A 21,013-nucleotide genomic window follows, 5' to 3' on the forward strand; every position below is an offset into this window, starting at 1 on the left:
CTGTTACTTTATTATGCTACCTGATAGAACAAATCCAGTCCCTTTCCTCCTACTGTGTTCCCACCACTTGCTTTTCTTTCTCAAAATCATCTTGGCTATTCTTGCCAATTTCTTCTTCCATATGACTTTTCTAATCAGTTTATTAAGTTTCATTAAAAAATCCTGGCAGGGTTTTGATTAGGAAGGCATTGAATTTGTACATTAATTTGGAGAGAATTGACATCTCTACAATATCAAGCCTTCAGGACCCTAACATTTCAAGGGTGGTGAGTCAGAGGCTCTGATTAATGAGACTGGGAAGGAAAAGTCGTCATAGAGATGGGTGAAAAACAAGGAGAGGGTGTTGTCATGGAAACCAAGAGAGCCGAGCGTTTCAAGAAGGCGAGAGCGATCAACAATATCGAACCCTGCAGAGAATTCCAATAAGACAGGGATGGAAAAACACCCGCTGAAGTTGGTAATTAGGAGGCTATCAGAGCCCTCAGCAAGAATAGTTTCAGGGGTGTGATGGAGCAGAACCCTGGCTGCAGAGCCTGAGGATGACAGATAGTCAGTGAAGACACAGCTTTTAGAGAAGTTTAGGTAATTAAGTTTAGATAATTAGAAAAGTATTGCCTGGGAGCTAGAGAGGGATGTGTGGAGTCAAGAGAAAGTTTTCAAGTTAATTCAACGAATACTGTTTCGGTACCTACTATGTGCTGACTAGCTGTTGGAGACCCAGTGTAAACAAAACAGAAACAGCCTTGTCCACCCAGTGTTTACAGTCTAAATGGGAACGAAGAAGTGAATCAAACAATCCTATGACTGAATGGATAATTATGAAAGATGACAATTACGAAGGAGAGGTGTATGGTGCTGGGAGAAGCAAGGGGACTCCTGAATCAGGGAATGAGAAGATCCACTAATGTTTCCAGACGAGATTTGAAAGATGAGTGGACATCAGACAAGCTAAGAGGCATGAGAAAGAGCATTCCAGGCAGGGGGAACAGCAGGAGCACAGGCCTTGCAGTGAGAGGGGCAGGGCGCGTGTGGGAAAGGAAATGCCCCGGCCCGGTAGATGAGGGGAAACAGGGTAAGAAATCAAGCTGGAGACATTGGCAGGCTGGGAAGATTTGGGGCTTTATCCCAAGAATGAAGGGGAGTCTTTGGAGAAATTTAGACATAGCAATGACACAGTGGTGTCACTAGGGTTGGTGCCATCCCTCCCCATGGACTTCCTCCCATACCAGACCATACAGAATCCTTAGTAATGTTTTTTGTACTAATGTTACTCACAAATTGTAATTCCCATATATCACTCCTTCTTTTCCTTTAATTACTACTTCATTCTCAAAAAAGTTATTCCTATAGGTTCACAAATACTAATTTCCACCAGAAATTTTGACAAAATCAGCAACTATGAAAACACCACAACAAGAACAACAGCGTGTTCTTGTAGCACCTGCAGATGAAACCACATGATTTGAAACATCACTGTAAATGGGTAGTAATGACAACTCTGACCAGAGTGCATCAGAAGGTTCAAAAAGTAGATTAGCATAGAGTTTTAGCCTTGTAGGTATATTGATACATGTAAGCTGGACTTACGAGAAATGTCTTTGTAGTTGTAAGTAACTACAGGGATATTTTTATAGACAGTCATTTTGCTGTCACCTCCTCTGACAGTGTCACCCAGTAAAGTCCAAACCCCCTTCCCCCTTCTTGTGATGCCACTGTGATGATGTGCTCTGATATGCATGTTGAAAGTATTGCTCTGGCTCCTAGAAGGGATTTCAGGAGTGCAAGAAGAGCTACAGGGAGACCAGTGAGAGGTAACTTCCTATCTGTTGTCCAGACCACGGTTGGTGGTGCTTTGGACTAGGATGTTGGTGGTGGAGTTGGAGAGAACTGGAGTAATTCTGGAGCCACTGAGAGGTTAAGTTACCAAGGCTTGAGGCTGGGCTGTGGATGGGAGTGAGTGAGAGGAAGCTGTGGAGGAAGACCCCAAATGCCTGGCTGCTGGAATTACTGGCTGGTGGTGTTTTTCCATGAGACATGGGACTCTGGTGAAGGACTAGAAGAGTTGTATGTTGAGTATGTGGTGCCTTTGAGACTTCTGGGTTCTGAAGCCTGAAGGAGAACTTGGGCAGGAGACGGAGATTGGGCCAGTTTCAGGCTTAGTGGATCGGGGAGTCAAACCTCAGGAGATGGGTGACATTAAGAATAGAGTTCAGAGGAATGAGCAGAGGATAGAGGCTGAATCCAGGTGAACACCAGCATTTAGGGAGCTTGATATGGGAAGAGAAGATAGAGAAGGAGGGGCCATAGAAGGGAAGCAGGAGGCAGAGGACTTAGTGGGGGGCAGTTCCAAGAGTCCTGGGAGAAGATAGTTTTCAGAAGAACATCTGGGCCGTGTGCAGGGAGGTCAGGGAAGTGGGGGCTGATTGGCGACCCTGGACTTGGCCTTTGGGAAACTTTGACAATTTTGTGGGGGATGGGGGTGGAGGTAGATCAGGGGCCTGAATGAGTGGGGTGATTCAGAGTGCTGGGAGCAGGGTGGATAAAGGGAGCAATAGGTCCAGATTTTTTTGTTTTGTTGTATGATTTTAATAGAAGAGCAATATTCACATATTAATTTTCCCAGAGGAAGACACCTGCGGAATATGAACCATCACAGACCTGGGGCAATTAGGAAAATGAGGCCTCCGAGGAAACGAGGCACAAGGGGGATCCGTTCTGGGTGAGAGAGTACATCTAACCTCCTCGGAGACAATTCAGTCCTTGGTGTTTTCCTGAGTAACGTGCATCCTACTGTCTTTCAGGGAATTGATATATGGCCTTTGTATCTTAACCGTGTCTTGCTTAAGCAAGAATTTCATCCTGCCCCACGACTGGGACTCTGTCTCATTCATTTTGTAATCATGCCCAAACCAGGGCAGCAGCCAGCTGGGGGCTGCTGAATAAATATTTTCTGACTTGAAATAAAATATCTGAAATGGAAGGCCAAAATTTTTAACCAAAAAGTATTTGTGATCGATAGAATAAACAAACAGTTGTTTTTGTGTGTGCTAAATTTTTCATGGCAAAGTGAATGAGAGATTAGGAGAGTTGGGGGAAGGGATTTATGTGGTTGGCATTTTGCAATGCCTGACTGATGGAGTATGGGAAAGGAGGTCTGTTCATCAGACAGAACCAGGACAAAGCATGGGCACAGGTCTTTACACAGTGGGGTCATTGCCATTGTTTCATGTACTCATCACAACCTCCCCACACTCCATGCAACGGATAGGGATCCCTACCCCTATTTTACAGAGAAGGAAGCTGAGGACCTAGCATGGTGCTGTGGCTGTGGAAGACCTCGGCGTGTCTTAGCTCAGGCACAGGACATAAACCTGCTCTCTTTACTTCTGACTCCAACATCCTAGCCACTCTACAAGATGAGTTCCAACAGGAGATCATGTTCAAAATTAGACCGCTGGTGAAAATCAAGTCTAGAATCAAGTCATGAAAGATGAAGGCAGAGTTTGTGGGTCACCAGGAGCAGATGTTCAACAGGAGGATGCCTGGAGCTCCAGGTTTGGAAGGCTAACAAGCCCTGTTGGATATTAAAATACCATCCAAAACTACACTATTGAGACCCATGTGGCAAGGGTAGATCCAGGCCCTGGATTCAGGGAAAGGTGGTTTGTGTGTGATGGGTGTGAATGTCACAGAATAAATAGATTGCTCAGCTCTACTGAGCAGGATCTTGCTGCTTCTGCTCCCATCACCACGGGCTGGCAAACACAGCCATCCCAATTCCCCTGGGCCTACCAGCTCAAGCTCAGCCATGTCCGGTCTCCTCCCCGACACTCTCAGACACTACCTAGCTTCCACAGCCTGCTCTGGGGTGCTTTACCTTTGCACCAGTTTGGACTTAAGCCTTCTTCTCTGGGACCCCCAAACTTGTCTGAGTTCCCATCATATCCCACCTTAGGATAAAGCTGAGGAGATGGAGCATTGGCCTCTCTGTTGTTGTTGTTCCTTCAAGTGAGTTCCAACTCATAGTGACCCTACATGTAACGGAATGAAACACTGCTGGGTCCTGCGCCATCCTCAGGATGGTTGCTATACTTGAGCCCATTGCAGCCACTGTGTCAATCCGTCTCATTGAGGGCCTTCCTCTTTTTCACTGAGCCTCTACTTTACCAAGCCTGATGTCCTTCTCCAGGGACTGATCCCTCCTGATAACATGTCCAAACTATGTGAAACAAAGTCTTGCCATCCTCGCTTCTGAGGGGCTTTCTGGCTGTACTTCTTCCAGGACAGATTTGTTTGTTCTTTTGGCAGCCCATGGTATAAATATTCAATAGCCTTTGCCAACACCATAATTCAAAGGCATCAACTCTTCTTCAGTCTTCCTTATTTATTGCTCAGTTTTCGCATGCATATGAAGTGATTGAAAACACCATGGCTTTGGTCAGGCACACCTTCGTCTTTAAAGTGACATCTTTGCTTTTTAACACTTTAAAGAGGTCTTTTGGCACAGATTTGCCCAGTGCAATGTGTTGTTTGATTTCTTGACTATTGTTTCCCTGGGCATTGATTGTGGATCCAAGCAAAATGAAATCCTTGACAACTTCAGTCTTTTCTCATTTTATCATGATGTTGCTTATTGGTTCAGTTGTAAGGATTTTTGTTTTCTTTATGTTGAGGTGTAATCCATACTGAAGGCTATGGTCTTCTATCTTCATCAATAAGTGCTTCAAGTCCTCTTCACTTTAGCAAGCTAAGTTGTGTCATCTGCATGTCGAAGGTTATTAATGAGCCTTCCTCCAATCCTGATCCCCCCACCCCACCCCGTTCTTCTTCTTGGCCTCTCTGGGGACCAGGAAATACCAAAGTTCTAGTCAAATCCCCTTGGATCTCCCTCCTTTTTTTGCCTATAGATTGAACTTTTATCCCTTTCATGGAGGCTTAAGCTCTGACATTATGGTAAATTGTCTTTTTGATCTATTGTGTATGGATAAATTCTTTGCCTCTTCCTTTAGCTTTGACTCCACATCCTCCAAGCTTTGTGGATTCTAGAACCTTTTCTTTTTCAAGCTTCAGCTCATGCCTTGAAAAGCTGTGGCTTTCATTTCTAAAGACTTCCTGCAGGTAAATCTTTGCACAATTGTTGTCTGTACTACAGACTTACAAAGTCCATACAGTAGGTCCAAAGCCAAGAGGACCCTTTCCTCTATATAATGTCAGTTCCAAGGATAGTGGATCCCAAAGCATGGGCAGTGGGACAGAGAGTGAGAATTAAACCCATACACAGTATTAGAGAAAAATATTACCTGCTCCATTTCATACAGTTAAAAAATAGGCACCCGAAACATCGAGAAGAGGAGATTAGTCAATAAAAGATGCTGGAATGATCGCTAATCCGCTTGGAAAAGCAAATCCACTTCATTCTTCACTTCATGTCATACATCAACATCAAGTTCAGGTGCATTAAAGATTTAAATTAAAAATCACACTTGAATAAAGTAGAAGTGCATATTTATCCAAAACTCTGGATGAACATTGCCTTCTAAGCTTAAAAGCAATGAAAGCAATCACAAGGAAAATAGATGTTTTTACACTTCACCATATGAAAATTAAAAGCAAATGTGCGTCCAAAATCACTGCAAAGAAAATGTATAAAGCAGGCAGTCATTCTGAAGATGCCATGCAGAGGGTTAATATGCTTGTTGTCTAAGAAGCCGTACAAATTGAGTTTTAAAAATTAAACTCACTGCTGGATAAATGTGAAGGGAGAGGAACACTCAATTAACAGAAGATTAATTTTTTATGGCTCATAGGTTGAACCCATTTTCCAATATCTAATTATTTTTTAAAAAGTAAATTAAAACAACTGTAAGATAACACTTTTTGCCCATCACAGAGTGAAGAAAAAATTTGAATGAGAATACCCCATGCTGGCTAGGGTGTGATGGAACAGACAGTACTGCTGATGGGAATGTAAATTGCTACAGCCTTTGACCCAGTAATTACACTTACGGTGCTCCATCAGAAGGAAATAATCTCAAATTGACAAAGATTTATGTACAAAGAGATGTAGTGTGGCCCTGTTCATTTAAAAAAAAAAAAAATTGAAACAACCAGAATAGCCAACTATTGGGAAAATGTTAAGCAAATCATTTTACATCCACTGAAATGAGCTATTATTTATTAACCAACCATGATTTTTATAAAAAGCTCTAGGAGATTCTTATGATATAAAAAGTGGAACCACAACTTAAAAAAAAAAAAAAAACGGTGCAAATTGTATGCAGCATATAATCTCAGCTATGGAAACAAAGAAGAACACTGAGAAAAGACTGGAAGGAAATGTGCTGGGATCCTGAACCAAAGGGCATGGGACCTGGGACAAATAAGCTTTGATGGAGGAAAGGGAAATGGTGGCGGGCTCTAAAAGATGCCCGGGTAGGGTCCTGGTTGTAGTCTCAAATTCAAAGAGCTTTGTACCTTGAGGAGAGGGATAGTGGAGTCTTGCTACAACCTGATAATCTGGTTTAGCCTTCCCTGAAGTTCAGTGAAAGAATTCCCTTGGGCACTGAACTCAAGGAATTGCGATTTGTTCAGTACTTCCAGAGCGCAGGGTACAGGGAGGTGCCAGAAGGGAGGAGGGTGGTGGGAAACCAGCTGGTGCAGAACTTTTGGGGCATGCTAGGGAATTTAGGATTTTATTCCAATGGCAATGAGGAGCCTTTGAAGGTTTTTAAACTTTGCCTTTTAGATAGATTATGATATTAGCAAGACTCTTTTTGCAATAACAAAAACCCAACTTAAACTAACTCAAGCATAAAAATAAAAACAAAACAAAAACCTAAAACTATAAAACTTCTAGAACAAAATGTGGGAAAATTTTCGTGACTTTGGGTTACACAAAGATTTGTTAGATATGACCTCATCAAAATTACAAAAATTGCTCTGTGAAAGACACTGCTGAGAGAATGAAAAGACCAATCATAGACTGGAAGAAAATATTTGCAGATCATATATCCTTTGACATATATCTAGAATATATAAAGAACTTTCGAAGCTTAATAATGAAAAAGCAACAACCCAATAAAAATGTGTAAAAGATTTTAACACATACTTAATCAAAGAAGATATATCAATGGCAAATGAGCACTTGAAAAGATACTCGATAGTCATTAAACCAAAACCAAACCCATTGCCATCGAGTCGATTCCAACTCATAGCGACCCTATAGAACAGAGTAGAACTGCACCATAGAGTTTCCAAGGAGCGCCTGGTGGATTTGAATTGCCAACCTCTTGGTTAGCAGCTGTAGCACTTAACCACTATGCCACCAGGGTTTCCTAATAGGTGATGAAAATTAAAACCATAATGCGATACCACTACATACCTATTTGAATGTCTGCAATTAAAAAGGCTCATCAAACCAAGTGCTGGTGAGGATGTAAAGCAACCTGAACTCACATACATTGCAGTGGGAACGTAAAATGGCACAACCACTTTGGAAAATAGTTTGACATTTTTCGTAAAAGTTAAACATGCACCTATCATACCATCCAGTCATTCCTCTCCTAGGTATTTACCTTAGAGAAATGAAAGCCTATGTCCTTACAAAGACTTGTCCACGAATGTTCATAGCAGCTTTATTTGTAATAGCCCCAAACTGGAAACAATCCAAATATCCATCAACAGATAAATGGATAAATAAACTGTGGTACATCCATACAGTGGGATATTATTCAGCAATAAGAAGGAATAAACTATCAATATGTACACAGAAAAACATGAATGAATCTCAGAATAAATATACTGAGTAACAGGAGCCATATAAAACAAGAGTACATGCCTTATGTCTCCATTTGTATAAAATTCTAGGAATCGCAAATTAATGCATAGTGACAGAAAGTAGATCAGTGGTTGCCTGAGAAATGGAGGTGGGTAGCTAGAGAGAGGAGGGAGGAAGGCATTACAAGAGGACATAAGAAACCTTTTAGGGGTGATGGATATGTTCATTATCTTGACTGGTGTTGTTTTCATGGATGAATATGTCAAAATTAATCAAACTGCAAACTTTAAAAATGTTCATTTATTTGTATGTCTATTATACAGCAATAAAGCTGCTAAATAAGTACATACACAAATAATAATAAAATTTATTTTATCGGTGCAGCTGGATCTCAGACTTTTTCCCCATCTCTCATCTCTACTTTCAGTTTCTCAGAAACTCAAATAAACTTCTGCCCTCCTTGGGCCAATAAAGTCCCCTTTTGCCTAAACTATTTCAAACTTCTTTTTTTTTTTTTTCTGTCACTTGCAACCAAAAATGTTCTAGCTAACATGGCAATAATGTTTAGGGTGCTATGAGAACACACGAAGGCGGTTGTAACCTCATCTCAGGACCCAAGGAGGTGGTTGATAGGAAAAGATTTCTGGAAGTGACACTTCAGTTGATTTCTTGAGAAGCAGGGTAGAAGAGATTGGGAAGGTACCCAGGCAGAGGAAACAATATGTATGAAGGCATGGAGGGCAGGAACTGTGTGGGAGTGTGCTTGTAGGCGGTTAGATGTCCCTGGAGTTTGGAATGAGATAGGGACTGATGGGAAATGAGGCTGGCAAAGTTAGCAGGGAGCAGCTCCTGTCATGCTAAGGAGTTTGAACTAAACCTTGTAGGCACGGGAGCCATGAAATCAAGCAGGCAAGTGCCATGGACAGATTTTTGTTTTATGGAGTTCTCAGTAGGATTTGGGGGAGCCAGTGGACCAGGGAGGAGTCATTACCATAGTCCGAGTTTGGGATAGTGAGGTTCCCAACTTAGACAGTGGCTGTGGGGATGGAGAGAAGAAGATGAACCCAAAAGAAATTTCAGTAGTAGAATGGGCAAGACAAGCCGATGGATTGGAAATGTGGGTGAGGCAGGGGGGTCACGATGAATCCCATGGGATGATATCCTATGGGTGACTGGACAGATGGTAGCACCCTCTGGAAGAGAGTACTGGGGAGAAGCAGGCTTCGGAGGGGCATTTGGACAAGTTGATTTTGAGGGGTCTATGGGCTTTTTTTTTTTTTTATGGGCATCCTGGGGCCAATGACCAGCAGGGAGCCAGGTATAGCAGTCTGGTTCTCCAGGGGACATCTCAACGGAAGATAAAGATTTGGGGTGATCAGTGTATCGATGGAAGCTGCAGCTTAGGAAGACTGAGAGCCCCACCAGAGTCCAAGGACCTCTGCCCCACCATTTCAGGGGCTGGTAGGGCCCAAAGCACCCACAAAAGCAGCAGAGAGAAGAAAATGTCGGTGCCACGTGGCCACATGAGCAGAGCCAGAGAGCAGGTTGTCATGGAAACCAAGATAGTGAAGCATTTCTAGGAGAAGGGGTTCAGCAGGACTAAATGTAGCAGAAATTTCCAAACTGATGAAGGCTGAAAATTTTCTTTTGATTTGGCAATTAGTAGAACATTGATGAGTTTAACAAGACCAATTTCAAGGGAACCTGGGTCAGGGAGGGGGTGGAGATGGAGAGAGATTTAGGCAGTAAAATGGACCCAAGTTGATGATAAGGTCTGTATTGGGGAGGGATGAGGTGGCAGCGTCAGCAAGACTCCTGGGTCTTTGGCTTTCAGAACGAACTGGATGGCAGTGGGGGTGCTGCAAGAGGATCGGGTCGGCAAGAGGAAAAGCAAGTTTGAGTTTGGGACATTTTTATCTAGCAAGACACATATTTGCATTTATAATGTGCTGAACACTGTTCTTATACACTATATATTATATACTTGGAGCCCTGGTGGCCCAGTGGTTAAGAGCTCAGGCTGCTAACCAAAAGGTTGGCAGTTTGAATCCACCAGGTACTCCTTGGAAACCCTATGGGGCAGTTCAACTTTGTCCTATAGTGTCATTAATCTACCAGGTGCTCCTTGGAAACCCCATGGGGCAGCTCTACTCTGTTCTATAGAGTCACTGTGAGTCAGAATTGACTCAACAGCAATGGGTTTGGTTTTTTTAATAGGGTCACTATGAGTCAAAATCAACTTAATGGACATGGGTTTTGGATTAGATACTTTATTTATATTAACTCATTTATACTTATAACTACCCCGTGAGATAGACAGCATTATTATCCACATTTATATAGATGAAATAGAGGCACAAAGAAGTTAAGAAACTTGTCCACATTTGCACAACAAGGAAGTGCAAGAGGTTGGATTTCAGGCCAGACAATCTGGACATGTTGGTGTCCCCAGGATAAATGGGATGTCAAGGAGGCAGGTGGACCTAGGTACCAGGTTTCAGTGGGGAGATTTGGGCTGGAGGTGTGAAAGCAGTCCTCAACCAGGGAGGACCCTGACTTGCATCAAGTTCATGCTGTGCAGTGTTTGGGTCGGATGGCTGCAGGTCTTTGGGTCCAGGAGGAAGTCAAAATTTTAGGGATGGGTGATAATGAGGAAGAGGATCCAGGCTGAGACCTGGACCACACCAGCATTTAGAGGGAGATTGAAAGGGTGGAGCTGGAAGACAGATGCAGAGAAGAGGGTCACTAAAACCCAGGGAGGAGGCTTCTAGGTGGTGTGGCCATCAGTGGGCCACATCCAGAGAAGTCAGGAGAGGTGACTTGGCCTTGGGGAAGTCTTTGGGGATCTTTGCCAGAGCAGCCTTGGTGGGGAAGGGGCCAGGACCAAAGAAGAGAGGTAATCGAGGGTCTAGTTACAATGGGAGGGGGACATGGGGGAGCTAGAGAGGGAAGCAGGAACCAGAAGGTATTATTTTTTAATGGAAAGGATTTTTCAAATTTTTAATTGAGTTTTTTAAAAATACAAAATATATTCACATGGTTCCAAATTCATAGTCTTCAAAGGACACACAGCGAAATTCTACCTTCTGACCATATCCTCCAGCCCCCGGGGCCCCTTCCTAAAGGGAACCAGCATATCCTCCCACAGAGAGGAAATAAAACCCACAATGTGGAATTTTGGAAATATACAGGAAATACATTTTCCACTATTGCCGTTCTTGAGAAGGACTCCTCACAGAGCGAGAGATTGAACACAGGGACAAATGAGCCCGGTGCCGGGGTCAAGTGTCGCACTGGGAAATTAGTTTTGGACAAGAACATGTGTTTCACTGAATGGAACAAAATTAAATCATTTTCCTTCTGCCAAGTAACGTGAGCTCAGTGTTCTGTGGTGGCCTGTAGCCTGGTCCCTGGGTCCTGGTAGCAGCTTGCACTCATGGGGACTTTGTCCTGCCCCACAGCTGAAGCCACGGAGCCCTCATGTTTGAATCACCCTCCAAACCTGGCAATAAGCATTAAATCTGGGGACTGCTAAGTGAACATTTTTTTGACATGAAGTGAAATATCTGAAATGCAGTTCAATCTTTTTTTTTTTTTTAATTGAAACCGATCAGGGTGCCAAAGGAGATGTGAACTTCCTAGGGCTGAGGAAAGGGTAGATAGAGGCTAAGAGGGGAGTGCCTGGGGTCAGAGGCTGTTGACAGGGAGGGTTCTAGAATCCACACTGTACACAGTAGGACTGTGATTCCCCAGGTCCGCTGGGGGCGCATCTCTTACATTTGTAAAGGGACTGCCCTCCCCATTCTTGGACTAAGGGAGAAGAATGGAGGTTATGGGACAGGCTTGGGGTCAAAGTCACTTTATCCCCCCCGATGCCTTTCCCCTGCCTCGTTCTGTGACTCAGGCAAGTGGCTCCTTCTTTCTGAGCCTTCGTCTATCTAGCTGTAGAAATTCTGCGAGGGGGAGTGGGAGAGAGATCGACCAGGGTGACTTCTTTCTCCCAGCATGCTGGGCCCTGGCCATTCTCAAATCTCAGGACATATGGGCCACCTTCCCATCTGTAGTGGGTGCCCCTGTGGTCACACAGGGCCCAGTTTGCTGCCTCTGTGGGTCTGAGGTAACTACACACCAGTGCCATGGAACCAGAACAAGGGGTCAGTGGGGACACTCCTGGAGACAAGCTTGGGGTAGGTTGAAGAGGCGGGACCATGCCCTTGGGTCCACCTGAGGCTTGAGTGGTACATCCTTGGAGAGCCAGATGTTCAAGGGTCCACAGGTAGGCCCTGCACAGCTTCACCGAGCCATGGGAGGGGCCCCTGCAGTCTCTGCTGGCCTCACAGTGCCTGGAGCCCCGAAATTCCGGTTGCTTTGGGAAGCAGCCTTCATGAGCCTTGTTAAAGTGCTAGGATCTCTGAGAAGGGAGAATCCAGGAAACTGCAATCAGACACTAACACTCTTTATGTCAATGTTTATATTTTAATTCAAACTTAATACGTATTTGGGGTCCAAAGGGCGTATAGTGGAAAGCATGCCTCTCCCTTAGCCCCCCGGTCTCCACACCCAGAGGCCACCACTGTCACCTGGCTGTTGTGAATCCTTGAGGCCTTAAGGAAGCTGACCTGAGAAATGGAGGAGAGGGATTGGAGGTGCACAGGATGAGTCAGCCCTTCAGATGTGGGGGTACAGAGCAAGAGCCATGAGGTGTTTGTGCCCAGGTTCCTGCCTAGGAGAACAAGTGGGCGTTTGTAGCATTTCCTGTGGAAGCAATCTGTGAGGAGAGTTTCTCAGTGGAAAATAACAGGTTCAGTTTGGGGCATCATGGTGGTCTGAGGGATGTGAAAAATAGATGGAGGAACTGGTCTGGCAGGGCAGATTGGCCCCCTCTTAGCTCTGGTTCACCAGATACTATTGGGCCACCATCCTTCCACATATCTCTAGAAGCTTCCCCTACGCGTTCCCCAGCAACTATTCCATATATTTTCACTTTCCACAAAACTGCTCCAGAAGATGACCCTACCCTTGCTCCACAACCTCATCTCACCACCTGATCCACAGACCTGCCCCCATTCTCTGAAGTGGGGATTACCCCTTCACCCAACATCAGCAGTTTCATCCCTGTCCCTGGGCTCCGAATTACACCCACTCCCTGGCCTTTCCTGAGGTCACCCCTCCCTCCTGAATTTCCATGCCAAACGATCAATCTCATCCAAACCTGCATGCCTCAATGCTCTCTGGACCCCACTACCTGCCAGCTCCTGCCTCTCTCAACATCCTGGCTAATCTCTGCAACAATCTCCCATTTGTTCCTCCTCAGTTCCACTCCCCACCAAGACCTCGAGGTGGTTCTCATCTAGGTCTTGGCAAATCCAAGTCAACTCTTGTTCTTTATCTCACTTGGACTCTCTGCTGTGTTCAGCACTGTCGATCACTCCCCACTTCTGCAGACTTGGCTTTGGCCCTGATGCCACATTCTTCTGCTTCTCCCTCACCCCTCAGCTGCTCTGCCTCCACCTCCCTTGCCAGAAGTCCTCCTCCACTGCAAACTTAAATTCTGAAATCCTTCAAGTTTGCTGGGAGCCCTCTTCTCATCTCGCTCAACACCCTCTCCCTAAATGATCATATCTACCCCATGGCTGTAAATACCATCTGGCAATGTTTATGTGTCAACTTGGCTAAGTTATGGTTCCCAGTTGTTTGGCCAAACACTAGTCTAGTTGCCATTATGAAGTAGTTACACGTGCTGTTATGGAGTACATGTACAGTCATGCATCACTTAATATCCACAATACTTTCTATGAAATAGGACGTTCTGTGATTTGGATGCTGTTCAAAACTATACTATGGATGAAGTTTCTTTCAGGCATTCTCTTCCAGAATAAAGAGGTTTCATCCATATTAAAATTTGCTGGGGCAAATAACCTCCCTCTGCAATTAGTTTATCTAAGGTTTCAACAAATTCTTCTGCTGCCTTTGTATCAGCATTAATAGGCTTACCCTTCACTTTCACATAAAAAAAAAAAAATCACATTATGCAGCAAAAAAACTTGTTTGAAGTGTTAAACCACCCAGGCTAGCACTAAACTCAATGTCATAGTCTGGTCCTGCTTTCCCTTTAAGCATCTTGAACAAGCTTTGTGCCTTAGCAGTAATTGTCACTGTGCTGAGAGGGACATGCTTTTGTGTTTGGTCCTCAATCCCCATCATTAGCAATTTCTCCATATCTGGTATAGGTCCCTCTCACATTTTCATTAGCCATGTGTCTTTCAGTGGAAGTGATCCTTTAACAGCTCAGAGAATTTTTTGTTTTTGAGGATCATCACGATTGTTGAGTGAGACATGCCTAAATCTAGTACATCTCGTTCTTGGATCAGGATTATAAGGGTATAGGACCACGGACGTATATGTCGTTGGATATTGCTCGAACAGACATTACGACTGTAAATGAAATCAGTTAGGCTTAAGAAAAATTGATTACCTTAATGTAATCTAATGTAATGTGATATAATTACATCTAAAGTAATGTAAGGAGTCCCTAGGTGGTACAAATGGCTAACAGATTTGGCTGCTAACCTAAAGGTTGGAGGTTTGAGTCCACCCAGATGTACCTCAGGAGAAAGGCCTGGTGATCTACTTCCAAAAAATCAGCCATTGAAAACCCTATGGAGCACAGTTCTACTCTAACACACATGGGGCTGCCATGAGTTAGAATTGACAGCAACTAGTATTGGTACTGGTAATGTAATGTAATTACATTCCATAATGTAATCTAATGTAGTATACAAATCAGTTGAAGGCCTTAAGAGCAAAAAAGGAGTGTCTTTCTTTAGAATACATTCTGCTTCCAGACTACAAAAAGCCACTTTGGCAAAATTTTCATCTCATTCTTCTCATCACTTGAATGCCATTACACATTCATAACAGATACCTGGGCTGTCTCCCTCCCAACTTATTTATTTGTGAGCTTGCTTGTTTAATATCAGTCTCCTCACCTACCAATGGGATGTTCCATGAGGACCTAGACTGAGGCTGTTTTGTTTCACAGCATAGGTTCTCGCTAAATATTTGCTGATTGGCTAAACGTGTCCAAGGGGAGGTGTTGGGTAGAAAAGTATTTCATTTATTTATTCACTCGAACAATATTTATTGAGAACCCTTGTCCCTCCATTTGCCAGGCAGTAGAGATACAGAAGAAGATGCCAAAAGCCCTTGACGCGTGGACCTCACAAGCTAGCAGAGGAGATAGATGAAAAACAGTTGTACAAATACATACTATCACTTCAGGTAGTCAAAAGTGTGATGACAAAAATGCAGGATGAGGGCAAAAGGATAGAGAGTGACCAGGGCCTACCCTTGAGGTGAAGAAGAGTGGGGAAGGGCCAAGCTATTTAGATAAGGCAGTCAGGGAAGACCTCTCTGACAAGGTGGCTTTCTGTCAGAGACCCTATTGACATAAGGGGTGAGCCATAAAGATCCAGGGGGAGGAGAGGCATGCCAGGCACAGGGAGCCTCTAGAGCAAAGACCCCACAGTAGGAACAAGCTCCTTGTAATCCAAAAACAGCAAAGAGGCCAGTGTGGCTACAGCAGAGAGCAAAGGTCAGGGTGTGGTAGGAGTGGAGGAGGGGGCACATCATGCAGGGCCGTGTAAGAATTTATTCCAAATGCAATGGGGAGAGGAGCCCCGGTGCTGCAGTGGTTAAAGCACTTAGCTACTAACCAAAAGATTGGCGGTTCAAACTCACCAGCTGCTCTGCAGGAGAAAGACGTGGCAGTCTGCTTCTGTAAAGACTTTCCCGCTCCCATCGAGTTGATTCTGACTCATAGCGACCCTATAGGACACAGTAGAACCGCCCCATACGGTTTCCAAGGAGCGGCTGGTGGATTCAAACCGCTGACCTTTTGGTTAGCAGCTGAGCTCTTAACCACTGTACCACCAGGGCTCCTGTAAAGATTTACAGTCTTGTGAATCTATGGGGCAGTTCTACCCTGTCCTATAGAGTCGCTATGAGTTGGAATTGACTCAGTGGCAGTAGGTTTGGTTTGGGTTTGACAATGGGGAGCATTGTGGGGCTGAGACTTGGCTCTCATTTTTAAAGATTCTTCTGGCTGCTGTGTGGAGAGTAAATTAAAAGGGCGGGCGCTGAGCGAGGCTGGCTGGGAAGTCCTGGGTGAACAGGAAGCTCTGAACCAGAGTGGGATGAGGAGGCCCAGCAAGAGTATGTGAGGGGCGACATGGCAACATTATAGAAAAGACAACAGAAGAGCTGTGGAGGAGCCACAAGGCCAGAGGGATTTCCAGAGCTGCTTCTGGGACCATGGAGAAGATGGATAAGAAAGACTGAGCCTTCCGCCTGGCTCCCAAAGTTGGGTAGGTCTTAGAAGCATCTGGCATGGGGGGCTTTGATAGCCTGGCTTACAGCTCAGGGACCAACATCTAATCCAAAACTCCAAGCTGGAAAAGTGGAGACAGTCCAGGAGCCTGAGGAGAAACTAAGGAGGACAGGCCAGGAGTTGAGTCCAAGGCCCTCACCAGCACAGGGTTCTGGATACAGGAAGAGAAGTCCACTGAGGAGAATGAGGAAGCTCCAGAAGGGGTTCATGGAAGTACAAGAGAGGGGATTCTGGGAAGCCAATGGAGGAAGGAGTTTGCAGAAGGTAAGAGTGGTCACCCGTGGGGTGTGAGCAGAGCGATTGAGACAGAGGGGAGGATGAAGGAGGAAGGTGTTCCCTGGGATTGGCAGTTGGGAAGTTTTGGGGGACCTTTTTGAGAGCAGCTTATCAGGAGAGGTGGCGGATGTACAACTGGTTGAGAGATCATCCAAGAAAAGGTAGGGAAGGAAGGAGAGAGGAGGGAAGGCAGGGCCCAGTAGGAATTTGTTTTTATTGTATGTGGGGTATGAGCATGTTAATATTCTGAGAGGAAGGAACTAGGGGCATTGAGCAATCAAATACCGGACAGTTAGTGACCAAATGGAGCCAAGAGTGTAGATAGAGGGATTATCGTCGGACTATCACATGTATTAGGTTGAACAGGACCTAATTAAATCATCTACCTTTTTGCAGGTAACTTGATCTCCATGTCGTTCTAAGGACATATCGTTCCCCTACATGATAGCTCCCCACATTAGCGCTAGTTTCATCTTGACTTGTGGCTGGGATCACGTATTCCTCACCTCCTATCATTCTTGGGCACTTGCAGTGGTCAGTAAAACTGATAAGTGCTGAATATGCTTAATTTTGTATTACATGCAGATAAGTGCACAAGTCATAAGAATACAGTTCAATGAATTTTAGTTATGTATGCACCCATGTAAAGTCCCTGGGTAGTGCAAATGGTTAACATGCTTGGCTGCTAACTAAAAGATTAGAGGTTCAAGTCCACTTGGAGGTGCCTCGGAAGAAAGGCCTAGAGATCTATTTCTGAAAAATCAATCATTGAAAATCCTATAGAGCACAGATCTACTCTGATAAGCATGGGGTCCCCATGAGTTGGAGTCGACTCAATGGCAATAGGTTTTTTAATACACCCAAGTAAACCGCCACCCAGATCAAAATACAGAGCATTTTTAGTCTCCCTAAGAGTCTCTTTTGTGCCCATACCTAGTCAATAACCACCCCTCAGAAGTAACCACTATCCTGACTTCTATCACCAAAGAGTAGTTTTACTTATTCTTGAACTTTAAATGAATGGAACTGTCATGTCCTCTTTTGCATCTGGCTTCTTTTGCTAAACATTATGCTATGAGATTCACCCATTCTCATTGCTGTGTGTATTTTTTTCATACGTATATATATTTATTTATTTTCCTGTTGGTGGGTATTTTGGTTATTTCCAGGTTTCACCATTAGAGATAAAGGCTGCAGTGAACATTTTAGTATGCATCTTTTGATGGACATATGCGTTAATTTCTGTTGGGATTTCTGTGTTAGTTATCTAGTGCTGCTGTAACAGAAATACCGCAAGTGGATGTCTTTAACAAAGCCATTTCCTCACCGTAAGGTAGGCTAAATTTATTTGTTTCCTCACAGTAAAGTAGGCTAAAAGTCCAAATTCAAAGTGTCAGCTCCAGGGGAAGGCTTTCTCTCTCTGTTGGCTCTGGAGGAAGGTCCTTCTCATCAATCCTCCCCTGCGCCAGGAGCTTCTCTGCACGGGAACCCCGGGTCCAAAGGATGCACTCTGCTCCTGGCACTGCTTTCTTGGTAGTATGAGGTCCCCCCACCCCCCTGTCTATCTGCTCACTTCTCTCTTTTATATCCCAAAAGAAACCAGCTCAAGGCACAATCCAATCCCATAGATTGAGTCCTGCCTCAACAACACAGCTGCTGCCCATCCCCCATCATTAACATCATAGAGGCAGGATTTACAGTATATAGGAAAATCATGTCAGATGACAAAATGGTGGACAATCACAAAGTTTGGCCCAGCCAAACTGATACACACATTTTTGGGGGACACAATTCAATCCATGACAATACTCAACAAAAAGTTTTGTTTTTGTTCTTTTAACTTTTATTGTGGTGAAAATATACACAACAAAACATTTTCTAATCCAAGTTTCTACATGTTTAAGTCATGTTTGAGACATTGACTATGTTCTTTCATTTTGTGCAGCCATTATCATTATGCTTATCCGATTATTCCACCACCGTTAACATAAACTCAATGCCCCCTAAGCAAAAACTTCACCCTTCCTCTTGGCCCAGTAACTGCTAATAATCTTTGGTTTCTATGTATTTGCTTATTCCATATAAATGAGATAATACAGTATTTGTACTTTTGCAATTGACTGTTTTCGCTCAGCATGATGTTCTCAAGGTTCGTCCATGTTGTGGTGTGTATCAAGACTTCATTTCTCTTTATGGCTGAGTAATATTCCATTGTATGTTTATACCATATTTTGTTTATCCACTCATCTGTAAGAAGTTTCTTTTTTCTTTCTTTTTCTTTTTTTGGTGAAAGTATGCACAACCAAAGATACACCATTTCAACAACTTCTACATATACAATTCAGTGACATTGATTGCATTCTTCAAGTTGTGTTGCCATTCTCACTATCCTTCTCCAAATTATTATGTTAAGCTTACTGCCCCCTAAGCTTCCCATCTAACCTTTCAAGTTGTTCTTGTCAATTTGATCTCATATAGATAAATCTTTAAAAGAGCACAGTGTTTAAAGTAGACTTGACTTCACTAATTTTTTTTGGTTCAAAGAAGACTTCAGGGGATAGTTTCGGTTTAAAGCTTAAAGATTATCTCAGAGCAATAGTTTTGCGGGGTCATTCGGCCTCAATGGCTCCAGAAAGTCTGGGTTCCATTGAGAGAAGGTTATTGTTTGTTTTTTAAGTCAGGTTTATTGGAGTTCAATTTACATATGGTAAAATTTATTCTTTTTGGTGTACAGTTTTGACAAATGCATACGGTTATGTAACTCCTGCCAAAATCAAGATATAAAACATTCAGTCATTCCTGAAAATCCCCTCATGCCCCTCTCTCCACCAGCCCTTAGCAATCACTGATCTGGTACGTTTGCCTTTTCCAGAATGTCATTGTCATGTATTGAGCTGTGTCCCCCCAAATATCTGTCAGCTTGGCTGGTCATGATTCTCTTGTATGAATGTCTACCATTTTATCTTCTGATGTGATTTCCCTATGTGTTGTAAATCCTATCACTATGATGTAATAAGATGGGGGCAGGTATATTGATAAGGTCTACAAGATTAGGTAATGTCTTAAGCCGATCTTTTTTGAGATATAAAAGAGAAAAGCGAGCAGAGAGACAGAGGACCTTATACCACCAAGAAAGAAGAATCGGGAGCAGAGCACGTCCTTTGGACCTGAGGTTCCTATGCTGAGATGATCCCAGACCAAGGGAAGACTGATGACAAGGACCTTCCTCCAGAGCCAACAGAGAGAAAGCCTTACCCTGGAGCTGACACCCTGAATTCGGACTTCTAGCCTACTGGACTGTGAGAGAATAAACTTCTCTTTGTTAAAGCTATCCACTTGTGGTATTTCCCTTATAGCAGCACTAGATAACTAAGAAAGTCATATAGACAGAATCACACAACATGGCTTCTTTCACTTATCATAATGCAGCTGAGATCCATCCATGTTGTTGCCTGTGTCAGTAGTTTGTTCCTTTTCATTGTTGAGTAGTGTTCCATTGTATGGCTATACCACAGTTTTTTAGTTCATTTCCAGTTGAAGAATACTTGGGTTGCTTTCAGTCTGGGGCAGTTATGGATAAAGCTGCTGTAAATACCCATGTAGAGGTGTTTGTGTGGACATAAATTTTCCTTCTCTGGAGTAAATAGTCAAGAGTGGGATTTCTGCGTCATGTGGTAAAGTGTATGTTTAACTTTATAAGAAACTATCAGACAGTTTAAAGGCTATAAGTAACATTTTGCATTCCACTGCCATGTGTAAGGGCTCCAGTTGTTCCACCTCCTCGCCAGCACTAGGTATTTTGGTTTTTTGTTTGTTTGTTTTTGAATTTTAGCCATCCTAGTGGTTTTCGAATCTTTTGCCCGTGTTTTTTATTGGGTCACCTGGGAGGATTTTGCGTGAAGGACTAGCATAATCAGATTTTATTTGAGGGTTGACAGGAGGAGAAATTGGGTCAGAGTGGATGGGCCTACACTCGAGTCTGGAAGGGCTTGGTGCATTGGTCTGGGTGACAAAGTCCGCTCTGAGGGATTGGCCCTAAAGGTGCGGGGGTGAGAGAATCTGAAGGAGGTTTCAGAGGGTGTTCAGGAGGAGGTGGTAACTCCTTGGCGGTTGTGTTTACCGCTGGCTTAGGTCAGGGTCCCCAGGAGCAGATTCTGAGACAACAACTTAAGTGCAAGTGATTTATTAAGGCAGTTGTCCGAAGAGAAACTGATAAGGGAATGGGAAAGCAGGACAAGCAAAGAGGAGGAGGCCTAGCAAGGCTCAGCCTGATCCTGTAGGGGAAGCTCTGGAGGGTAAGTTAAACCTCAGAGTTGTCCCCACCAGAAGCAAGGAGGCTGGGCTTTCATATTCCTGCATCGGCTAAGGGATTTGGGAGGAAGGCATAGTGGGCCTGAGGAAGGGAGACATAAATACCCATGCACTCTGGGGAAAGTAGACCCTGGACCCTAAGGGTAGTCCTCCAAAATACAAATTGCAGGTGCTCTTTGTAGGAAACTAAACACATTTCAACTGGGGGCTGGGAGAGGGGGCACAAAAATGATTAAAAGAGATCTGAAGGGATCTAGAGA

This window comes from Elephas maximus, chromosome 25 (assembly GCF_024166365.1).
Source record: "Elephas maximus indicus isolate mEleMax1 chromosome 25, mEleMax1 primary haplotype, whole genome shotgun sequence".
In the NCBI taxonomy this organism is placed as follows: domain Eukaryota; kingdom Metazoa; phylum Chordata; class Mammalia; order Proboscidea; family Elephantidae; genus Elephas; species Elephas maximus.